We start from the raw sequence: 16,345 nt of genomic DNA on the forward strand, positions 1-16,345 counted from the left end.
CCTGAGTGGGTGTGTGGTTGCTCCTCCATCTGCCACGATGTGGGGAGTCCCAGGTGCTTTTTTCAAATGCCACAATAGAAATGAAGCTGCTATGTATATATATATAGTGCAAAGTCAGGCTTTCGGCTGACAGCCTAGAAGCCGAGTCAGCCCCTTTTCAATTCAGTGGTAAGATTTCACAACAGTTGCACCGTGCTTGTTTAGGAATGATATGCATCCTGAGCGGAATTATTGTATTCACAGTGGTGCTAAGATAATAACTGTGAACAAACCTACATTGTGTGGTGGTACACGGGGAGCCCTTGAAACATGGAATGGTGGAAAACGTGGGCTTTATTAAATAAGTTCACTGAGTTGGTAGTGAAAGTGAGTGAATAATAATGGGGGGTGGCAGAAATTAGACGCTGACGGGAACTCTTGGCTTCCTTGCACTTGACATTCTCAAGGTACCCAAGAATTGATTTGAAATAACTGGAAAGGCTGGTGGTACTGGTTACTGTAGAAATATCTCCTTCAACTGTGCTGCTATTCAAAACCTGAGATTCAAAGCTAAAAAAATGCCTAATGTCATATTGTGTCATAGTATCATGTAAAATAAAGGTTTGTTTGCCTCGAGCATCCAATGATCAGGGTCCAGCTCACCTGAGAACCTATTGAAGACAAGCGATCCAAAAAAATGGATGGATAGATTTTAGTTGAACTTTTTTTTTTTTTAAGTCCGATTATTAAGGAGTCTTATTGGTCAACTTCTGCACATTCTTAGGGAATACTTTCTGGATGTCAGCAGGTGTGACCTCCTCCTTACCTGCCGCTGAGTCACCATGGGCGTTGAACAGAAGCTTCCAAGAAGGTGCATAACAGATCCTTCAGATGCGGATAAAGAAGTCATAAGGAGTGCCAATAGCAAAGAGATGAGTCATATGTAAACATTTGCAGTAGAAATTAATTCTAAACTATAATACAGGTTCCTATATCACAGGCCTTCCTGTGTGGAGTTTTTCCAGCTCATATTGTTGCCTGATCATGTCATTAATGTTATATGCACATTGGCCTGTTTACGTCCTCGTGTAAACCCCTACCGTGACCCACTACCCCAAGCTCTTAACTGATACATGGCGCTTAGCCAGGACTGAGAAATGTCGCTGTGTTCCACACCCCAAAACTCGAGCAGGGTAGAAGTGTGAAGCGGCTGTCACTGGGCCCAGGACCTCCAGGATACAGAGCTATCTTTTCACGCGAGCTTCACAAACACACACCAGGCTCAGAGAATACCTCCTTTTGATTCTAGAGGGGATACCATGGAAACTGGCAGTGACCGCAAGGCGCACTTTCTAGGCATCCCCATACCCAGAATCACACCCAGACGGAGGAGTTCTGAATGTATTGCGTTTTTTCATGGGGGCCCTGTGATTGATTTGAGCGACACAGAGATACCATTGAACTGTACTGCATGAATACCAACAAGCCAGTGAGGATGTTCAAGCATGCGGGAGAGGAGGGGGAAAACGCAGATAAGAGAGTTGGTGGGAAAAGGGAGCAAGCAAATACTGTACAAGATGGCTACCACACGTGTGGCTCACAGGTCATGCAGGTTCGGCTGGGCCTCCTTCCACGGTACAACCGTTGATATATATACATATATATATATATATATATATATATATATATATATATATATATATATATATATACATATATATAGACCAGCGGCCATATTGATTGCCTTTATTTAGTCCGAGTCGAGCAAGGCGTCGAGTTGCAGGGCATCATGTCTCTTTCCATTGAGTGAACAGAAGCTTCTGACCAATACGCTGCCCTCCTTTCACATAAAAAAAAAAAAAGTGGTGCATGTTTGGATCTCGTAAGATAACAGCTATGCCACGTAATGCAAACATCCTCTCCATGCATAAAAAACTTATTTACCATCAAGGGGATTCAAAGATGAAGATGCACTTGTCATGAGCTTGTTGCATCTTTTGCACGGATCCCTTACCCCCAGTGGAAGAGGCTAATGTGACAGCGTATTAATAGAATAAAAGTGACGCTTCTTCTGCAGGTATTACATGTCCAAGGTCACGACTACTTACCTAAGCAGAACATGTTTCTCAGCGCGATATAGAGGAACAAGTTGGTGTTCCCGCTTCTTAGGACAACTATGAATACTCAACACAAGAGGCCTTCCAGGGGAGCCACGCTGGAAATATCCTTGAATCACATAATGTTTCACCAGTTACAAAATACATAATGAGAACGAACACATCACCTTGAACTTTCTTTCCGCCTTTGTTTATTCGCTTTGAGGCAAAAGCTGACCACATGTGTTATAAGCAGATGGGATGGTATAACTTTTACAGACATAAGAGACTTGGCAAACATCTCTGCCTCACAGGCACGGCCATCCCTGTGCTGCAGCTGAAAACAGTTCCTTAACAAATGCTCTGACTCAACTTGTTGCTCTGTTTAATTATATAGTTTAATATCCGTCTGGAAATCAGGTCCCGTAGCACCGAAGCGGAACAATAATATTAATTAATTGCAGATAAGTGAAACATCAGATTTTTGTCGCTCTTTGCTGAGGCAGCAGGATTAGTAATCTCATCAATCCATGAAAGTGGTGCAACTGGGGTCAGTCAGAAATTGACCAGAGTTTATTCACTCTGAATTGTCCTTCAATGTGATTATGAGTGTCATGGTTGTTTGTACGTACCCTGTGATTGGCTGGCGACCAGTCCATGGCGTGCTGCACTTCTTGCCCCAAAGTCAGCCAATTGGACTGGCCAGCTGGCATACAAGGCAGATGCCCGGTGGGCTGGCGTCTTTTTTATTATTTTTCTCCATTTTACCGCAAAACACCGGCCCACAATTTAGATAGAGCGGCCCATTAATCCATTTTCAATATAGACAGCAAATTGAACCAATCAACATCAGTGCCAGCGCTATGTGGTCGCCAGAGGTGGTCAGGAGTGGTCTGAATAAGAATCTGTCTTTAGAACACTTGATTCTTGCAGTCATTTATGTCCATCATTTTCACACCACAGCATTAATCGCAGTATGCAAAAGGAAATGCATCAGATCAAAGTACACTATAAGGAAAGCGAATAAAATGGCATTATTTAGAAAATTAAGATCAGCAAAACACGGTTGTTTTGTTTGTTTCTTTTTTACTTAGATTTAAAGCGAGGGCTTGGTCTTGGTGTTTGATTTTCATATTGACATTTTTAAGTTACTATTTGGGATTCAAGTTTTTCAATTTCGATTTTAACATAAGGGTTTAAGCAAGATTCTGAGAAATCACAAAGCCCCATCACTGGAAGTTCCCGCACAATGCGTTCAGTTTACACGCAACCTCTTTGGCTCGGCTGCACCGTGTTGCTTTATTCAAAACGGAAGATTAAAACGTGAAAAGGGAAGTATGATATCTCATATCCTAAGATGATATGACATCGCTGCTTTCACAAAAGTACGTTTCAAAACTCCGTCCATGGGAGCAGTGAGCCCTCAAGCTTGAATCTGTAACCCGATTGTTGAAGTCTAATTTCAATTACTAACTCTGATTTTCAATCATCATCGATCATCAACATGGTTCACATGGGCACCAGGTAGCCCCTAAGGACCACGTGAGTAGGCCATGGGAATCTTCGAAAAACAAATACGGTTTGGCTTTTGATGTTTTCGAGTTGTTCTTTGAGGGCCTAGCCTCGAGGCGGCAATTAAGAGTTGAGCAGCTTGTTTTGTTTATGCGCTTTGTCACAGAACGGCACAGGACATACCTTAACCGCAACACAATTGAAGAGGGTTGAGAATACGAATCCAAGAACACACGCGCACATCTGTCCATCATATGGTCCTGTGAAAAAAACGGAATATATTTTTTAAGGCATGGCACGCTCCCCACCACCGCAACAGTAAAATGGCATCGGCACAGTCTGGTATTTTGAAATTCAGCACCTTTTGTTTTCTTTGCAGCTCTGAGCGTGCAGTGTTCACAAGCTAACATTCTTTCCACAGTTTATCCCTATCAAATACTCCATATCTACTCTATATATACATAAACATTCATAATTTTTTTTGTTGCTTTTTTTTCAAATTGCGGTTAGCTAATTTTCACAGGAAAGTGTGTGTATAATTCCAGCACAAATAATGGTTAAACCTTCACCAAACTATTTTGGCGCGGCCTCTACGCTGACTCTGCCTTTGTCCACTGCCTAGATTCTTTATAACACCCCATGGCAACAAACACTTTTGTGAAGAGAACAGGAGTGATAACGACTGCTGCACTGTACACTTTGATATACACTGTGAAGGCAAACAATGGGAGACACTTTGGTTGTGGCTCCTATGACATTTACAAGTTACAGTGGAGGGTGCAGGTTTTTTGTTCAAGGAGCTGGTGGAACAGGTTTGATATAGAGTCACCAGGGTGGGTTGGGGGGATGAGAAAGAGGCGTGGCCTAGCGTGTGAACAGCTGTGTCATTGGTTGGAAAACTCAGGTGACATGCAGGAGGTCTTACGGTATCTGGTTGATATAGTAGTATAGTAGTACTAGTAGTAGTAGCTAGTTTTTCAAATCCAAATTTGCAAATCCAGCATAGTTTACAAACACATCCAGCAGATGGCGCTGTTTTGTTTTTTCTATTTATGTCCAAATTACATTTTTATATGGAATACAGAGTAGTAATTCAATCTTGAATATGTGTAAATAAACAAATGATACTAAACGTGACGTTTAGTGTTTCTTTCAAACAGACGAGTGGGCGTGGTTTGCCCTTTTTTCATGAATAGAGGCACACATGATTGAGCACTATGATTTGTTCACAGTTTTGAACATGAACATCATTAGTATATGACTGAAAATATACTTATTTGGTCTTCTAAGGTTAGAAACCTCAGCCGTCTTATATTTCTAAATAGTGAGAGCTTTAAACTATTATGACACATGCCTCCAATTATCTGTCTGCATCGGAACAGAGATTAGCACAATCCTGCATAAGAAGGTTACAAAACCTTAAAAAAAACTCAGGTAAGTATGGCATCCAGCTCATTATGACACATGTTCTGGAGTTTTCCTCACAGCTTTGGAATGTCATCCAGTAAAATATACACAATTACACAAGACCGTACAGAGGACCATTGTGCAGTAATATCACCTGACTGCACGTCAATCTTACTTGTACATTTTGCGACCGTATGTAGCCATGTGATAAGATCAACATAATAGAAATATTCCCTTTTTGAGTGATTTTTGTGTATGTGACGCCAGGATAGAAAACTACCCGTGATGACTTGGACTTGGTAATGATACCCATAGAACATATTTTGACATGCAGTAATAGTAGGCTGGCTGCTCACTGTAAAACATCTGAAAAATAAGAAAAATAGCATAATGTACACTTAAAGCGGAAATCAACTCAAACACATTTTTTTTCAATAATATATTCTATGCAAGCCCACTAGTTGAAACAAGGCATTCTGATAAACATTGCGTTTGTGGAGTGAGAATGAATCCACCCATTTTTCGCCATCTCTGGAGGCGGCCATTTTGTCCCTTCTGTCGACTGAAAATGACATCACAACTGCTCAGGGCTCAGCTTCAGAAAATCCGTGATTGGTCTACCTGAGCCCTGAGCAATTGTGATGTCATTTACAGTCGACAGAAGTGACCAAATGGCCGCCTCCAGAGATGGCTAAAAATGGGTGGATTCATTCTTATTCCACAAACGCAATGTTTATCTCACTTTTAAAAGGAGCTGCACTCTAAAAACAGTTGGGTTAAAAATAACAACATTTTGGGTCAAAAATGGACTGAGGCACTACTTGGGTCAATTTGGCCCAACTTTATGGGTTGGTTTTGCAGAAAACAACCCCCAAATTGGTAGTTTTGTACAAAAAACCCCACAAACAATTGGACTGTTTTGTACAAAATAACGCAAGAACGTGGCTCAACTTGACCTAATTAGTGGATCGGTCCATTTTTGACCAACAAATTATTTTTAACCCAATAGGTTTTAGAGTGTGGGATACAGTCATTGAAATAATAGACACATTGAAATAATAGAGACTCAATCAGTCATGAGTGTCTTGAAGTGCTAATTTTGCTTTATACGTGCGAGAGAGACAGATCAGGCTTCGTTTAATTCACATTTGATGGGTGTGAGAACAAATGCCTCTAATCACCTGGCAGGCAACCAGCTCAGTATGCCTCCTTCCACTTCATCTCATCCATCTCCTGTGCCACTCATCCTCCCTCTTCTTTTCATGCCTTCTAACTCAGTGCCATGAAAACGTCTCACTTCCTTTTTCCCCCCAGGTTCTGTCTGGAGATCGTGATTGGCTTGGGACAATTTAGGGATGCATCCCAGAAGTGGCATTGAGGGAAGAAAAGATGCCTCTGTTGTGTTTAATTTTGAATTCAAACATTCAATAGAGTTAAGTAGAAGAAAAAAAAAACACAGTGGTTATGTGGGCTTCTTTGAGTCGAGGGTTGTTAAACTTACTCAAGGATGCCTTCATAATCCTAATTACAATTGAATATATGATGATATATCACTGAATGCTAACTTGTCTTTTGTTACAGGGGTAGTCAAGTCAAAACTTTTCTTTACAAGAATATGTTCAATGCAGCCTCACTAGTCTAAATAGGGTATTCTGATTAATATTATTATAATCTGATTATCCATCACAAGGGGCGGCGACTGTCGACTAAAAATGACATCACAGTGCCTAAGGGCACTTAACCAAACCCAGAAAACAAGTGAGCCGTGATTGGTTGAAAACGGTGTAATGTTAGGACAATGCACTTGTGTTTTCCCCCCAAAAAGTCAAGTCTCTTTAAAAAAAACATAGACATATTAAATATACATACACATATAACATACATATTATATCGGGATAAAAAGTTGCAATCTCACCAGAATAAATTTATACTTCTGAATTTTTTTTTAAATTGACCATAAGGGAAGTGTAATTGGTAATTATTATTTTATAGACCACATATCATAGCTGTCACGTCGAATCCTCGCATCCCCAAAAGCAATACTTGACAAGAGTTCCAAAAACGCCATCTAGCTTGAGTTAGCAAACATTGCATGGTTGAAATTGGTATTTTACCTCATATAGCCGCTGCTGGCGCCTATTACTATTACAATTAATAGAATATACTCAGTGGCACCTGCAGTGAAATGGAAGTCATTTTTCTGAATTCGGAATTTTTTTAGATTCACAGGACTGATACGGAAAGAAGGGGATTTCTATTTGAAAAACCGCAACCCATTTTCAAAAAGGAATTGAGAGCTGGTGGTGTCGCAAGTGTCGAATACAGGAGCAGTCAAAACAAAAGCAGATCAGGTAGTGAGTGGGGGGCTGCTGAAACCACTGGGGAGGTGTCTTGTCGCAAAGATAATGCTTTGATTGACTCCGGCTGCGAATTAGTAGTTTATATGTTGATAATTTTGTTGGCTTGCAGTGGCTTTATGATCAATCCTGAAACTGTGGTTAAAACAGAAATTGAATCTTTGGGTTTTTTGGTAGGGTAGCACGGCGCATTAGTGGTGAGCACATCTGCCTCACGGTTCTGAGGTTCAGGGTTCAATTCTGGTCGTCATCTGGACTTTACATGTTGGGGTTTTCTTAAGCGGCTGTGGCTTCCAACCACATTCCAAAAACATGTAAGGTTCATTGAAAACTTTAAATTGTTCACAGACATGAATGTGAGTGTGAATGCTTGATTGTCTACATAGAGGGGTGTGCATAACAACTTTGGTCTGGTTTTCCTGACCCACCGAGCTCACTGGATGAACTTCCAGTATGGGACTGCACATGCATCTAATTTGGCGCATTTCTCTTCCTCTTCCCTCTTTTTAGGCACCAATGACTGATTTCAAAGACACATTTTGATGGACCCTCGTTTACTGCACAACACCCGTGAAGCCCACCGCTGCTCGTCCGCACTCATTTGCGGAAAAGTGGCGCTGTTTGCGGGGAATTATTACGTGCTTTCATTCAGTACGTTCACACAAACGATTTGTTCGTTTGAACGAGAAAGAAGATTCCAAATGCTTGTGTTGCCTATTTCGTCAGCATCTTCAGCATCGAGCATGTTCCTCCCTGCACACCTGTCTCTTGTTGGGGAAGAAACACCTGTTTCTCGACCATATACCCTCATTACATAAACAGCCCCGGGTCACATGTAACATACTTTGTAATAGGATACACATTCAGTAAATATTACACATACCTCTCCATAGTCAGGGGCTTTATGAGATTGGTTGTACTTCATACTATTCAACAAAAGTTAATGTTGCTGGTAATTATTCCCTCTGCCAAGGAGGTTAGTCATGTTTGAATGATTGCACAAAATTATTGGGTGAATATCACTATAAAGTGTCTTTCCTATCACAGTCAGTCAGTCGGTCAACATGCGCTGACATGAAAATGTAGCAGAATAATGAAACTCTGAGGTCTTATTATAAGTGGCTAAACATTTACACACAGACATATAGATGTACAGTCCAATCCAGCCATCTGGGATAGGCCCCAGGTCACCCGCAACAGGTGCTATATAAAAGGGATGGACGGCAATATCATGTATCTGGATTCTCCATCGACCACACGCACACACACGCATATATATATATATATATATATATATATATGGTGGCGCAAAGCCGCTGACGCGTATACCCGACCAACCAATCACAGCACGCACAGTGCACCATATGCGACACTCCCCGCCTCCCTGTTTGTTTTTATAGCGGGAAGCTATAGCGGATAGTCACCACGAAGCAGAGTTGGTCCCGAAAAGAAACTCCAAATCCACAGTGTCGATTTTGTTTGGCTTTTGCTCGGAGGAGAAAGTAACCAGTTATTTGCAAAGTTTGCAGAGACTCGGTTCGGGCGTCAGCGCCGACAGCCAAAGCAAACGGAGATCAGACACATGGTAGCCAGAGGCAGCCGCTAGCTCCAAGCTAACGCAACCCACAGTTACACCGTCATTTAACAAGGGCACTCCATATGAAAAAACAAGCAAGCAGTGTAAAGAGGTAACTGAGGCAGTGACTTATTACCCTGCTGAAGACATGATTCCCATTAAAACAGTGACAAAACAAAAACTTTTTACGAAGCTTGGAACCGATATTTACTTGAGTAAAATCTTGGAATTAATGTGGAAAAAACATAAAAGTATATTTCGATTCAAAGACTGTTCTAATAGCTTTCTTTGTTTCTTGAATATGATTCTTTTCCTGTAAAATACAACAGTTGAACGATGCACCAAAGACATACAACTAATATGGTATTTGAGTTTGGCTCTAAGTTTGGCTGCACAGTGAGCAGAGGTAAGCTGCTACAGGAATTGAATAAAACTCAGTTAACTGCGTTAATTATTTATATTACAAAATTATAATTATAATTAATCATATATATATATATATATATATATATATATATATATATATATATATATATATATATATATATATATATATATATATATATATATATATATATATATATATATATATACCCATGCTATTAGAGGCACTACCTCAGTAGAAATGTTTAAAACACGACTTAAGACTTATTTGTACGATTCTGCATTTAGTTGAACTGTTTGTTTTGGCCTCTTTACTGCTGCTTCTATTCTTTTTCTGCCCCCTTTTCCCAGGCTTGGGAACAAGGTGATGATGACCGAATTGGAGATTGCTGTTCGATCCAACAGCAACTGACTGCTGCAAGATTGGAGGCTGACCACATCCTCGGAGGCACTGTTATGGAGATTTCTACATTGACGATCATTGGGCCCCTGCTCGCCTCACTGATGTCATCTTCCTGCAGCACTTCATTTGATTAACTATCACATCACTTTAATAAACACTGTATACTTCTATAATGTGTGTTCAATGTTGCCCACTTGGCACCCATTGCAGGCCGATCATCCTGGAAGGGGGATCCCCCCCATCTGCGGTCCCTTCTCAAGGTTTCTCCCTTTTCCACAAATGTTTTTTTTTAGTTTTTCCTTGCCCTCCTGGGGGTTAAGATCAGGGGATGTCGTGTATATGATCTGTTGCATATGTGAAGCCCTTTGAAACTTTCTTGTGATTAAGCTATATAAATAAATTTGAGTTGACTTGAATTGATATATAATATGTATATATACATATATATATATATATATATATATATATATATATATATATATGGGTGGGCGATATGACGATATTAGATCGTTAAGCGGTTTAACCTGTTCTCATAACCCACGATCTCATAAAGCCGAAAGATCGTTTGATCGTCTACATGGCACATTCTATACGTTTAGCTCTATGGTGGCGCAAAGCCGCTGACGTATATACCCGACAAACCAATCACAGCACGCACAGTGCATCGACAGTGTCGATTTTGTTTGGCTTTTCCTCGGAGGAGAAACGCAAACCAGTTATTTGCAAAGTTTGCAGAGACTCGGTTCGGATGCCAGCGCCGACAGCAAAAGCAAACGGAGATCAGACACATGGTAGCCAGAGGCAGCCGCTAGCTCCAAGCTAAAGCAACCCACAGTAACACAGTCACTTAAGAAGAGCACTCCATATGAAAAAACAAGCAAACAGTGTAAAGAGGTAACTGAGGCAGTGACTTATTACCTTGCTGAAGACATGATTCCCATTAAAACAGTGAAAAATTAGGGCTTTAAATGACTCTTCAAAGTACTAGACCTGCGTTACGAGCTGTGTTTTTATGTTTACGTTATGTTATCTTTTATGTTTACATTCACTGCACATTTTGATAAAAACTGTCACGATTCAAATTAAAACCTGTTCAGAAAGCTTAGCTGGCTTAAAATGTCATTTTAAATATGTTTTATGTTTACCATGAGGAAAATGAGGAAATGTGCAAATTAGTCTTAAAAAAACAATGCAAAAAAAAGGATCATGATAAAATCATGATCGTGATTTTGTTTATATGTAAAAATATATATATATATATATATATATATATATATATATATATATATATATATATATGTATATATATATATAAGTATATATATATAAGTATATATATATATATATATATATGTATATATATCATATTACATATTTCAAATGTATATAAAACTCAATGTTAAAAAAACGACATTTTAAACCAGCTAAGCTTTCTGAACAGGTTTTAATTGACAATTTTTATCAGAATGTGCAGTGAATGCAGTGAATGTGTTTTCCACTGTTTTAATGGGAATTGTCTTCAGCAAGGTAATAGGTCACTGCCTCAGTTACCTTTTTACACTGCTTGCTTGTTTTTTCATATGGAGTGCTCTTGTTAAGTGACGGCGTTACTGTGGGTTGCGTTAGCTTGGAGCTAGCGGCTGCCTCTGGCTACCATGTGTCTGATCTCTGTTTGCTTTGGTTGTCGCCGCTGACGTCCGAACCGAGTCTCTGCACACTTTGCAAATAACTGGTTTGCGCTTTCTCCTCCGAGGAAAAGCCAAACCAAATCGACACTGTGGATGTGAAGTTTCTTTTCGGGACCAAATCTGCTTCGTGGTGACTTTCGGCTCTAGCTTCCCACAACAAAAACAAACACGGAGGCGGGGAGTGTCACGTATGGTGCACTGTGCGTGCTGTGATTGGTTGGTCGGGTATACGCGTCAGCGGCTTTGCGCCACCATAGAGCTAAACTGTGTAGAATGTGCCATGTAGACGATCAAACGATCTTTCGGCTTTATGAGATCGTGAACAGGTTAAAATGCTTAACGATCTAATATCGTCATATCGCCCATATATATATATATATATATATTTTTTTTTTTCGTTTGACACCATTGTACAAAGTCAGCAATAATTACAACCTGGATTCATTTTAAAACTATCGCAAATAAGTGTAATTGTATCCTAAAGACACAAGAGGCATTTTCGCCACCACGTGCGTAGAATTAGTCAAACAGTTTCTTTAAACAAAACATTGCGGGGGCAGTTAAATACTTCTGGCCACCATGACCTTACATTATATTTACTCTGGCCACTCAATGTTAATTATATGTCCACTGTAAGCATAACACTTTTCCTCAGAGTGTGGACTTCATGTCATTCCAGCTTTTATTTTCATGACGCAGGCATGACATTCCGATATCAGCTTTCTGTCACGCTGCCAACATTACACTCAGACGCTTGTGTGTGTGTGTTCAACATTGACTCAAGCAATGTAAACTTTCACTCGGAACGCTGATATTTGTGGACGAGATCCGCTGAGTTACACTTGAGTCCAAAGATATTACCGGTAAAATGGTGCCGTGCAGGAGATTCTATTAAATGTCACATTGATGGAAGCAATGACCCTAATCAGGGTCTGTTTCTTCAAAAGGGCATAGAGTCACTTTAAGGGGAAAAAAAGGATCCAAACATCACATTTTTAAGAACTACTGTATAATATAATGTTAGCATTTGTTGTTTTGGCATTTGGGAACTTTTTATGATATGCTGTACTATACATAGGCCTACAGTATTTTTAGAACGCTCCACTGGTTGCCCCCTAAACCACGAGGTTGTTATTTACCGAACTGAATAAAATCTTCAAATCCCTGATTACATAATGTGTCTAAGAAGGGTGCAAATGGCGAAACACATGCACACATGCATGCCCGGTGCTAACCTCAGACTCAACATTATCTATCCATCTATCCATCTATCTATCTATCTATCTATCTATCTATCTATCTATCTATCTATCTATCTATCTATCTATCTATCTATCTATCTATCTATCTATCTATCTAGATAGCTGGTTAGCTAGCTAGCTAGCTGGTGTGTCTGTCTGCTTGTCTGTTATTTACTCATACTCAGAGCTACTGCAGACTCACTGACATCTGATTGGTGAGAAATGGTGGGATGTGTAAGAGGTGACTTGAGTTTGTGTCATTCTCTCTATTTGTGTTTGTGTGTGTGCTATGGCATGGGCACTTTGACTTTGATTCAACTAGCTCATTCCCTCCACCTGATTAAGCGCCCTGTCCTATATTGTAGGTCTACAATAAGGGCGTGAAGGCAGTGTCATATTATCTAGGTACGTGTAATGTAATGTAGGTGCATCTCAATGAATTAGAATAACGTAGAAGAGATTAGTAGCTCAAGTCAAAAAGTGAAACGTTTACACTGATTGGAATGTGAGTCTTTTTCAGAAGATCAATTCCTAACTAATTTCTATGCAAAAAAAAAAATCATCATAATTGTTACCTATGTAATATTGTTTTTCACTAAGACGATGACCTTTGGGTAAAGTGTTTATTCTTTTTCAAAATCACACAAAAATGAAATATCTCTCTGCATGGGTGTAGTGAATCAATATACAGTATGTGGATCACTTTTTGAATCGAACTACAGAAATGAATTCATTTGTCCACGATATTCTAATTCATTGAGATGCGTCTGAATAAGATCATAACACAGTCACTAAATAATTCAAATAAGTCCACAAAGTAAACTTTTCCATTCCAGTGAAAAGCTGATTTGTTTCCAAAAAAAACATTCATCCCTATTTTATTGAAAAACACTCACACACACGCACACACACCCACCCCCCCACCCCCCCACACACACACAAACGACACTTTAAATAGACTTACATTTAATAATTCAAATCTACATTAACCTAAATATTGTACACCCACGGTATTGATTGGTATTGGCATATTGTTGGTATAGCAGTAATATTGCACGCGATCATCAGAAAATTAATACTTGTTTCTATGCCATAGTGAGCAAACCAATTGGGTGTTTAGTCCTTCTATTTTTCATGACATATGCAATGTGACAAAGACTGAAACTTGTTTTGGCTCATTTCCGAACCAAAGCAGGAAGTATAGTGGCCCTAAAAGCTCCAAATGCAATTTAAAAAAAAAAAATGTAATTAGATTATCGTCAAAGCTTTCCATGAATAAATTGTCTCAGCTGGGAAGCCCCTTGACAAAAAGAAAAAGTGTGCGCTTGGGGGGCCTCCAAAATGATGTGACGCCCAGATGAAGCGGATGATGCGAGTGTGTTTTGCAGATGGCTGCACACGTTAACAAGTGATGGGAACTTCTTTCTGCAGCCAAACCTTTTGGTCTTTTGGTCCCGCGTCAAATTCTGTGTGATGTGATGAGAACATTCCTTTCCGCTGCACATATTTCCTTCATTATATAAGCAAGGAAATAATGCCACGTGTGTTGGGGCGGTAAACACAACTTGTTACTGTTGCACTCAGCACGATTAAGTCAATGGAAGATGCCAACTGTACGGGCACCGATCAAATCCATCCTTATCGCTTTGATAGACCATCCAGTGAAACTGTATACTAGAGAAGATAATATTAGTTTTTCAGGTGGTACCAAATATAGTTCCTTGCTCCATAAAGGGCCAATGTAAAATACGGATAGAGGTTCATTTTCTATGACATGAAACGTCAAAAGTATAACAATTCCTGAAAATCAATATTCTGTCACAAATATATAATCATTTTAAATCCAAACAAATTATCTCAGTGATTTTCCAAACAAAATCACTCATTTAAATAATTAATTTACGCATATGCAAGTCAGAATTCTAACACTGAATGGCCGTGACCTTTGATCCCTCATGCGGCACTGCATTAGAAACCAGCATCACTCTATAAGGGCTACTGCTACATGGTCTCAGGACCACTGGAATTAAAGTGGAAGTCAACCCAAACATACTTTTTTTTTCGAGAATATGTTCTATGCAAGCACGCTAGTTGAAACAAGGCATTCTGATAAATATTTTGTTTGTGGAATAAGAGTTAATCCACCCATTTTGAGCCATCTCAGTGGGCGGCCATTTTGTCAATTCTGTCGACTGAAAATGACATCACAAATGCTCATGGCTCAGGTAACGACCAATCACGGCTGACCTGTTTTTTTGACGCTGAGCAGTGATTGGTCATTACCTGTAAGAATAATGTATAATAATTAGAATGTTATGATGCTTGCCGTCCCACATTTGAATTATGCAGAATAGAAGTTTGATGACTGGCTTTGGCCTTGTTGTAGTCTAGACGTTAGCCTCGTTCTAATCTAGCCTTGTAGGAATAGATGTTCATCTTCAGCCTTGTTCTGATCTAGGCTCAGCTTGCTTTGCGTGCCTTATTGCTTTCAGACATACATAATGATGACTCACACACACACGAACACACATAGACATACCAAACTCAGAATGTCCCAACTGCTTTTGCCCCCCTTTCCCTTAGAGTTGGGACACCTTTGTAATCAGTAATCAGGGACTCCTAAGAAAATAAAAGCGAGGAGACGGGGGTGCTTATCAGAGGGTTGCTAGGAAGTGTTGCGGTAGTTCCCTTCGCTCTCCTTGCGCAAGTAAAATGACAATATTGTGTTGAGTGTCTTCACTCCTCATTTTGTGCGTTGTTTACTAATGTTTCACTTGGTGTGAAGTTGTGAACCTGACATTACCTGAGCCCTGAGCAGTTGTGATGTCATTCTCAGTCGACAGAAGTGACAAAATGGCCGCCCCCTGGGATGGCTAAAAAGGAGTGGATTTTGCTGCTGAACTTATATTCTACAAACGCAATATTAATCAGACGGCATGAAGTTGTAATATGAAAATAAAGTTATAATGGTATGAGAAGGCACAATAAAGTCCTATCTTGAGGAAAAATCCCTCATTCGTTCGGTTTCTGCTTATGAAGACATTTGCAGGCAGCTAAAATTTGTCAAAAATATGTTTGGAAGTCGGTCACCGTTCTCTTCTTATAAAGTATGTTGTTTATCCTGTGTCTCAGCAGGAAAAGACCGGGAAATTTGATGTCTGAGCTGCATTTAAACCCAAAGGGCGTTTGGCGCGTGTGTATTTCTTCCATCAAGCCCTCACTATCCCTCGCTTTTGAGGGAGCTCCTTTAGTAGTATAGGAGGTTGCTATGCAATTACTGTTAAACGTGTCTCTGACTCATTACAACGCTGCTGTTCAGTGGCTGAGCGCGCATTGCACGAGTCTGAGTCAAATTTGCTGGCTGCACCTTTACATGGTTACATGGTTGTGAATACTTTTAATAAAACAAGACACCTTACATGTAGATGGTGTGAACACTTTTTTTTAACCAAAATCACAGACAAAGAGGTCAACATAGTCCATAAAAAAATCACAAAGAAAACAAAAGAACAAAAACTGGTGGATGGAGCCATGGTGGAAGAGACATCAGAAACAACAAATCTAGTTCAAAATGCCAAGTCGGACCTACAAAATGTACAAAACAGAAATTGCAGGTGTACTTTACTGTAGAACAAGTAAAAAAACAGTACGCATACTCGAGGTTAAACGGAAAAAATACTGGGTAAGCAGAAATTGTTCAAC

This window comes from Filicampus tigris, chromosome 5 (genome assembly GCF_054856515.1).
Source record: "Filicampus tigris isolate MCC_2025a chromosome 5, RoL_Ftig_1.0, whole genome shotgun sequence".
Lineage (NCBI taxonomy): Eukaryota > Metazoa > Chordata > Actinopteri > Syngnathiformes > Syngnathidae > Filicampus > Filicampus tigris.